The sequence below is a fragment of the Camarhynchus parvulus genome, chromosome 2 (assembly GCF_901933205.1).
Source record: "Camarhynchus parvulus chromosome 2, STF_HiC, whole genome shotgun sequence".
Classification (NCBI taxonomy): domain Eukaryota; kingdom Metazoa; phylum Chordata; class Aves; order Passeriformes; family Thraupidae; genus Camarhynchus; species Camarhynchus parvulus.
In genome coordinates, this window is record NC_044572.1 from 142701342 (window position 1) to 142709574 (window position 8233).

The window sequence follows — 8233 nt, forward strand, 5'->3', positions numbered from 1 at the left end:
ATTTAGACAAAACAGTAGTTACTGTAGCAAATTACTGATGATAACACTTGCCTGGCTCCATCATGGGGTAGTGCTGTCTCCAGCTGTGTGTTGCTATGTGGTCAGAGGAGATAAAATAAAGCTTGGGGTTCACATGGGTGGAGAGAATTAGTAAACTGCCAGACTATTTTGCACACTGGATAGCATTCATCAGCCGTAGAAAGGCACTCACAGTTATGTCAGGCATTACATGAACAAACAGAGCATTTTTGGCCTGAGAGAATGCAAATATTATGCAGTTTGGTCAAGTGGGCAGAGTGAGGGTGTCCAATTCAAAGAATGGAATATGCTTGTTTGCTGAGACCTTGAATAAATTGATTTGCCTCTTAGTTTTTCAGTTTTCTCATCTGTAGAATTGTGGCTGTGTTGCTGATCTCCACTGAAAAATATTTTGGGATACTTTGCTAGAAAAAATCCCAGTGATGCCTACTTCATTATCTCTAGCAGAGCCCAGTGAGAGCACTTTAAATTTTAGTGCCAATCTCACAGTAGATGAATCCCTTCCATTACAGTGATTCAGCCTCTTGAACTGAGGTTCTGGCTCATAACACCACTTTTGACAAGATATCTTCTATTGCTTCCTGAAAAATTAATGGGGATGTAGTTGCTCTGCACTGTTCCTACATCATGAATTAATTGCTTGCTGACGAACTTTCCCACTCCAACTACCAGATGTCCTCTTCTAGGATTTGTGGTCTCCCCCTTTAAACACTTTAAAAGTAATTCACCAAATTTACAGAAAGAATTTCCTTTATTTTTCCAAATGATCACAGAACTATTAACACAGAACATTTGTAGTTTTTCTGGGTTTGGGAAGTCACCAAAAACTGAGATTCAGCACAGTCCAGCAGAAGACCTGCTTCTCTGAAAACAGGAAGGTTCCGATGGGAGTCTTTGAAAACATCCCCTCAGGTGAACTCACTGTGTTTCGGAATAGCAGGATTTTACATAAAATCTAATATTTGGTCTTTAGAAGCAGCTGTGAAGTACTGCAAAGAATGCACTGGTTTAATGAATTAATTGTTTTTGGGGGAAGGGGAAGTGGCATAATCTCTCAAATCCATTTCTTTTAGGGCTGACATTTAGTTCCCTAAGCACCCTCAAACAACTAACTTGGCCAACTTGTACACGCCAGCATCACCCAAAGTGGCATCTGAAGGGGGTTTGTGGTGGATTTATGGGGGCATACTCCTTCATCTACTTCAGTTAATGGTGACTACAAAGGTTTTTGCATGGCCAAGGAAAGAGAGACAGGGCATCTTCTTGAAAACTCATGGGACGAGTTTGTGGTGGTACAAATTGCCAGAGTTTGGAATTGTCAGCCACTTAAAGATGTGACTATCTGCCTGCTGATTATGAAATTAATCCTTTGCCATCCAAAAGAGATAATTTTTAACTAGAGAGAAAAAAAGAGGCAGAAATAATCTCAAAGAAACATATTTAAAGTGTCTGAGCTGATGCTGTTTTCAGTGCCTTAGTGAGAACCACATTTGGTTGTATTGCAGTACCTACAGAGCCCAGCAGCCTCCCAGGCTTTTACAGCACTGGGATGGCAGAAAGACCTCCAGGCCTCTCAGGTTTATGTCACACATTCTGTGGATATTTTCTTTGACAGTGGAGCAAGCTGGAGGCAGCCTTGGCTGCAGCTCATCTAGTGATGATTGCATTATCTGCTCTGGGCCACCCTGTATTGGATAATAACATTTGGCTACTCATAATCAAAACATCACGTGGACCCATTAGTCAGAAATTAAAGATGTTAATAAACTGGTTCTGTGAACTTGCCAGGGCTATAAAATACTCAGGTAAATTGTTATGATTTACCACCATTAAGTTATGCTTCATGATGCCACAGGACATCCTTAAATTGCCATCAAGTTTTGCCATTCTTATGGGCTTGAGCAATCCTTACATCATAAAAAAAATGATTATTTGGGCTTTTTTAGAGTATTTTCTCTCTTTCTTGTTTTGTATAAAAAGACTGTCTGCATGGAGAAGTGTACTTTTTATTGTCATAATCATAAATAAAAGTATTTACCTGATAATAAACAAGGGCTTGCATAATGTTCATCATTCATCATCTCAAGCAGTTCCACAAGCATATAAACCTCAAAATCACCTTTCCTCAGCTTCATTTTAGAGATAAAACTGTATTACTCTGAAGAATAGATCTCCTTGGAAATTCTGAGATAACAGTGTACTTGCAAATGTGAAAATCATCTGTAACGTGAGATGAATGCGGAGTGCTAGTGACCCTGAGAACCTCAGAACTGAGGTCAAAAGTCCAGGTTTTTATAGACCCTTGTAGGTATTGGAAGGAGATGTCAGCTTTTCCTGGAGCCTTCTCTTCTCCAGGCTGAACAACTCCTCCCATAGGAGAGGTGCCCCAGCCCTGTGATGAATTTCATGGGTGTCCTCTGGACTTGCTCCCACAGGTCCATGTCCCTCCTGTGCTGGGGACCCCAGAGCTGGATGCAGCACTCAAGGTGGGTCTCACCAGAGCAAGGTGGAGGGGCAGAATCACCTCACACAACCAACTGTCCGTGTTTATTTTGATGCAAACCAGGACACATTTGGCTTTCTGGGCTGCACGTGCACATTGCTGAATCACAATAAGCTTTTTGTCCACAAAGTGAATTTCTCTCCTGTGCTAATGTTTACCCATTGCCCATCCAGCCTGTATTTGTGCTTAAATGTATATTTACATAATAGCTGTGTATACAGTGCATATAGATATATATTGTATGTATGTATATATGTCTATTTTGCCCCAGTTCATTAAAGGAAAAACTGTTCCAAGCTGGCTTCACGTGTCCTTGCTGATGCTGTGTTACCACACAGACATTTGACATTGAGCTGCTGTACCATACAGAGATTAGCACCAACAGAAAACCTCCTCCTGTGAAGAAACTGCATGAAATAAAAAAGGCTCCTTTCACAGAGATCCATCTCCAGTCTAGGTGAATTTAGGTCAGGATATATTTTGGTGAATGAAAGCTTTTATTTTTGCTGTGAATGGGCGTGTTTCTGCTGTTCTCCCTCAAGAGGGCAGCAAAGGAAAATGGTTGCTAAAAGCCAAGACAAAAACATTCAAGGACGTTTAAGCGTTTAAGTTTCCCACTGTGTTTAACGAGATTCTGAAAATACCATTGTGTGGGAACTAGGAGATCTTGTGGAAGCCACCTGGTGAGAGAAAGAGATTTTTATTTTTTTTTTCAAAAGCTCTCCAAGCTTCTCAATCTATTGATAGCTTAATGAAGTTATTTGCTATTACCTTCAAATATGCTTCCTGATCATCCGATAACAGCACAGCAGCTGAGCAAGGTCTCCTGGGCTTCAGCATCCTCATCTCTGGTGTTAATTGCTCTATTAACTCAGAATTTAAGTTCTTTATCTCAAATCCCTCCTTTCCTTTTTAAACACTCTTTGCCTGCAGAAGCGCTGGCACGAATGGAAAGAGCTGCACTTGAAGGATGACCTGGTGGCAGCAAAACTATCTCACTCTGGGATATTTTATCCCAAAATCCAGCATAAATAACAAAGGAATTCTGATTGGTTCTGTGGGGGTGGGTGGAGTGGAGGTTTGGGGGTTGATGTTGGGCAGCTTTACCCAGAGCTATTCAAGCAGGAGTCAGGGTGTTAGAGCTGGTTTGAATTGCTGGGGGAGTGTCTGCGAGCCACAGTGGCTGTGCTGAATGCAAATAGAGGTTTAATCAGAGTGGTTCTGTGCAGTACGCTGCATTTTCATTCACGTGTTCTGTAGTCCTTGCAGGCAGCCAGGGCACCAGCATGTTAATTACCTATAAAATATACAGGAGAATTTTGCCCATTTTAAATGTTTCAGCTTCTAAATAAATGACAAGCAGAAAGTAGAGGGGGAAAAAAGAAAAACCAACAAAAATTAGCATAGGAAAGTGAAGGCATCTTTCCAAGGGGTGTATTAGAGCTTGGATTTGGACCCAAATCTCAGTTGTTTTGTAGCCTCAGGATAGTGGTGTTTTCTGCTACCACTGCTGCCATATTGTACCTCACAGAAAGTGTGCTCTGCGTGATGCTGGAGCACAAGTGAGAGGGACAGGGACAAGGAACAGGTTTGTTCATTCCAAGCAGGATCTCCCTCCATGCTGGTGTCTTTCAGGGCGTGCAGTAGAATGAGAGGTGAATTGCAGCAAGCCGCAAGTGCAGCCAAAACCGTGGCAGTTTACCTGAGGCTGAGGATGAAGAGAAAACACCCCTTTTAAAACAATGTCCCAGCTACTGGGGCTGGGTGCAAGACCTGCTCATCCCCCACCATGCGCCTGACTGCCTGAAAACAAGCCCTGAGCATATACCCCAAGGGAAGCACCAAGATGCTCCAGCCTGCTGCTCAGATGAGGAAAGGGGCTGTCCCCACTGCCATTGAGGTGGATGTGGCCATAGAGCTGCTGAATTAACTGAGACAAACCTGGCTGCCTGGAACACTGCTCTTAAAAAAGGTTGTTATCTCTGTGTGCCTCTGTCCCCACCTTTTATTTTTTACTGCAAACTGACCTATTCCTTTTCTCCTAGTGAAGATGTCATCTTCAGATTCAAACTAAAAGTGATAACTGAACAGTGTACCTTGTCTGCTGCTGTTCATAGACTGAGACAGTCCAGCATTCACTGCAGAGCATCCCACTTTGTGCAGAGCATCCCACTTTGTGCAGAGCATCCCACTTTGTGCAGAACATCCCACTTTGTGCAGAGCATCCCACTTTGTGCAGAACATCCCACTTTGTGCAGAACATCCCACTTTGTGCAGTTCATCCCACTTTGAGCAGAGCATCCCACTTTGTGCAGTTTATCCCACTTTGTGCAACTCTCTGGAGCAGCAGGCTGGGTCTTGTCTGGGACCTGCCTGCAGCTGTGCAGGCTTCCCCAGCACATCTGCCTGACACCAGGGCACCACATGTCTCTGTGGCCTTTGGATCTTGCTTCTGCTGTGGCTTTTCATGGTGAGGGGCATGGTCCATCCCTTCAGGGTTGCAAGAATCAACCCTAGGTCTGTTCCAGGGCAGGAAAGGCTCTGGCCCAGCCCTGGTTAAGACCAAGGATGAAACCCACGTGGGATACAACTATGAACACAGTGTAACACTTTAAAGTAAGGGAAAATGAAATCTTTTCTGTGTTAGACTGAGCATCTAAAATTGTAAGTACCATTCAGCTCTCCAGAGCTCTAGCAGATGGATGAACTGGGAGTGTTTTTTTAAGCCAATGGACATCTCTCCAAGTAAAATGCCACTCTCCATTATTCTGAGTTGGAAGAATAATGAAAGAATCAATCAAATCCTCTAACACTGACAGAAAACAGACAAAAATCCATGAGTCCCTTTGAGGCTCTAAGAGGATTAAACTCCTCAGGCAGGAACTCTTCTATAAAGGTTTGTTTATAATAAGAAAAAAAAAATTGATAGATGTTTATGGTCAGTTCAAAACAGCAGCCTGAAAAACCTTGTATGTTATCTGAAGTGAAACAACCCCATACTTTAGATCTGTGTTAGGATCAACAACCTGAAATGCAATTCTGACTCTGATACAAACAAGTCAAGAAGCATCAGACAAATCCCTTTGGTGCTTAGAGCTCTTCACTTCCTTCCATACTCGACCCATCTGTCTCTTTGGTAGCAAACACCTCAAGGCTGGCATTATAGACACACTCATAGAAGCAGCTAATAAGAGATTAATGCAACCTGAGACCACTCAGGGAGCCTTGGGCAGTCCCACTGTGCTGGGTCTGTGTGCAGTGATGGAGTTGAGGAGAACCAGGCAAGATCCCCTTCCATCAGCAAAGCCTTCTGAGATGTCAGCACCCCACATGAATCTGTATCAGTGCAAAAGCACTGCTGAATTCTTCCCCTCATCCCCAGTAAAATTGCACCTGAACCAGCAGCTGATAACATTTCCAGGAGCACTGAAGAGATAACTCCTTTCACACAGTGTGGAGTGGGGTTCCAAGTTTGGCTAGAGAGGATTACAAATCAAGGAGCATCTGGTGTAATATAAAAGTAAATGTAGCATGAATGAGCCATTTCCTTATATTTTGCTCAGGTGAGGAAATGTTTTGGAGAATATAAGGCACAGAGTAGAGTTCTCAGGATTTTCAGGGTTGGGTCTCAGGTTGTGTTCTCCTGATCAGAGACAGCAAAAGTCCCAGAGCTTGGTGGGTTGCAATATATTGTTAAGGTTGTTTTGAGCATTGTGGGAGCAATGATTTGTCTGTGCAGCTGGAACATGGTGGTGTTACCATGCAGCATCTTGTGTGACATTGACAGGGATATGCACACTGGATACCTGCAATGCTGTAAAGCCCAGGGCTTATGGACATCCATCAGGGAGATGTCCTGGATGTTATTCTTAGTGTTAATTCCATTTAGGTATTCCTAGCACATCTGGCTGCTGTACAGGACAAAGATACTAAAAAAATATTTGGTCTGGTTTGGAGGGAAACACAGGAAATGATGGGGATTGCCAGAAGAAATCAGATTAGAAAAGTTCACCAGTTTTCTGCCACCCTGTTTCTCATTTCAATTGCTTTCCCATTCACAGCATTGAGTCAGAGATTGATTTTGGCTGGAAGGGACCCTTAAAGATCATCTCATCCAGCCTCACTGCCAAACCTCAAGGTTAGTTTGGGTCTTACAGCTGGCCTGAATACCTCAGATGTTATGTGTCCTTCTGGGAAACCGATGTGATCTTTGAGTAAGGTCAAATGATTTCCATGCACTTTAATTTGCATTCTAAATTTTTTGCTCTGCTATAAATACAATGGCATTATATTTTTGGACATATCTGCATTCCTTGTTCAAAGGCAGAGGGTATTGAGCATGAGCAGAGCATCTGATAGCTGTTTATTAGAGGCCCACATGAGCTCCTTTTAAAAATGATGTACTGTAGAGGAATGAAAACAGCAGATCTTTCTGCACATTAGCATTCTGTGCTGGTAAAAGACTGAGTACTATTTAAGGGTGTCACAGCAAAGCAAGAAAGAGAGAAAGTTTTTCATAACTACCTAAACAATGATTACACAGTAAATGGATCCCTCAGAAAATACTGGAATGATTTCTAATGCGTGTGGTTTTCCTCTGTGTGCAGCATGACAGATTTGCAGATGAATTAGATTGCAACAGTCAGCAGATGTGATTGTTTTCCAGAGCCATTTTCTAAGACAACCCTACTGAATTTCTCTGATATTTTCAAGCACCCTACCTCCAAAAGGAGTTTATTTTGTTTTTTTTTTTTTTCTCCACCATCCACAACATATTACAGATTTTTGTGTTTATTACTTTATAAATGAAGTGAGATACAAGAGCACATTGATTTCATGACAGTTTGTTTCAGATAAACAGGACTAAGCCTGTGCTTGCCCATGGGTATGTTCTGCATGCCGTTTTGCATCCTGTTTCTATATTTCTGACTCTTTATAAATTCCATCATTTTCATAATAGAATTATAGAATATGCTGAGTTGGAAGGGACCCATCAGGATCATCAAGTCCTGGCTCTGCACAGGACACCCCAGAAGTCACCCCATGTGCCTGAGGCTTTGTCCAAACCCTTTTTGAGTTCTGTCAGACTTGGTGATGTCACCACTGCCCTGGGAAGCCTGTTCCAGTGCCCAGCCACCCTCTGGGTGAAGAAGCTTTTCCTAACATCCAGCCTAAACCTCCCCTGGCACAGTTTAGGTCATTCCCTTGGGTTCTGTCACTGGTCACCAGAGATAAGAGATCAGGGTCTGCTCCCCTTTTCCCCTCACAAGGAAGCTGTAACTGCCATGAGGTCTCCCCTCAGTCTCCTCTCCTCCAGGCTGAACAATCCAAGTGACCTCAACTGCTCCTCATGGTACCAGATATTAAAAAAAAAAAAAACAGAAAAGAAGAATTTGCACCTAACTCTAACAAGGGTTCAGGTAATGCCAAGTGTGGGAAGATTCATAAGCTAAAATAATTTCATATAAGTGTGCATATGAATGTTTCAGCACCAAACTTGATATGATGCAGCCAAGTGCTATAGCATAGCATAACATATATATAAATATAACATATCAGAGAGTATCTGTTATGATCTGCTCTTGAAATAGAGCTCACAGTCCCTAATGTGCTTTGGCAACCACAGCAATGAACATCCTGCTCAGGGGCTACAGTCCAGCAGAGTACAAGATTCAACATGAAGAATGCCAG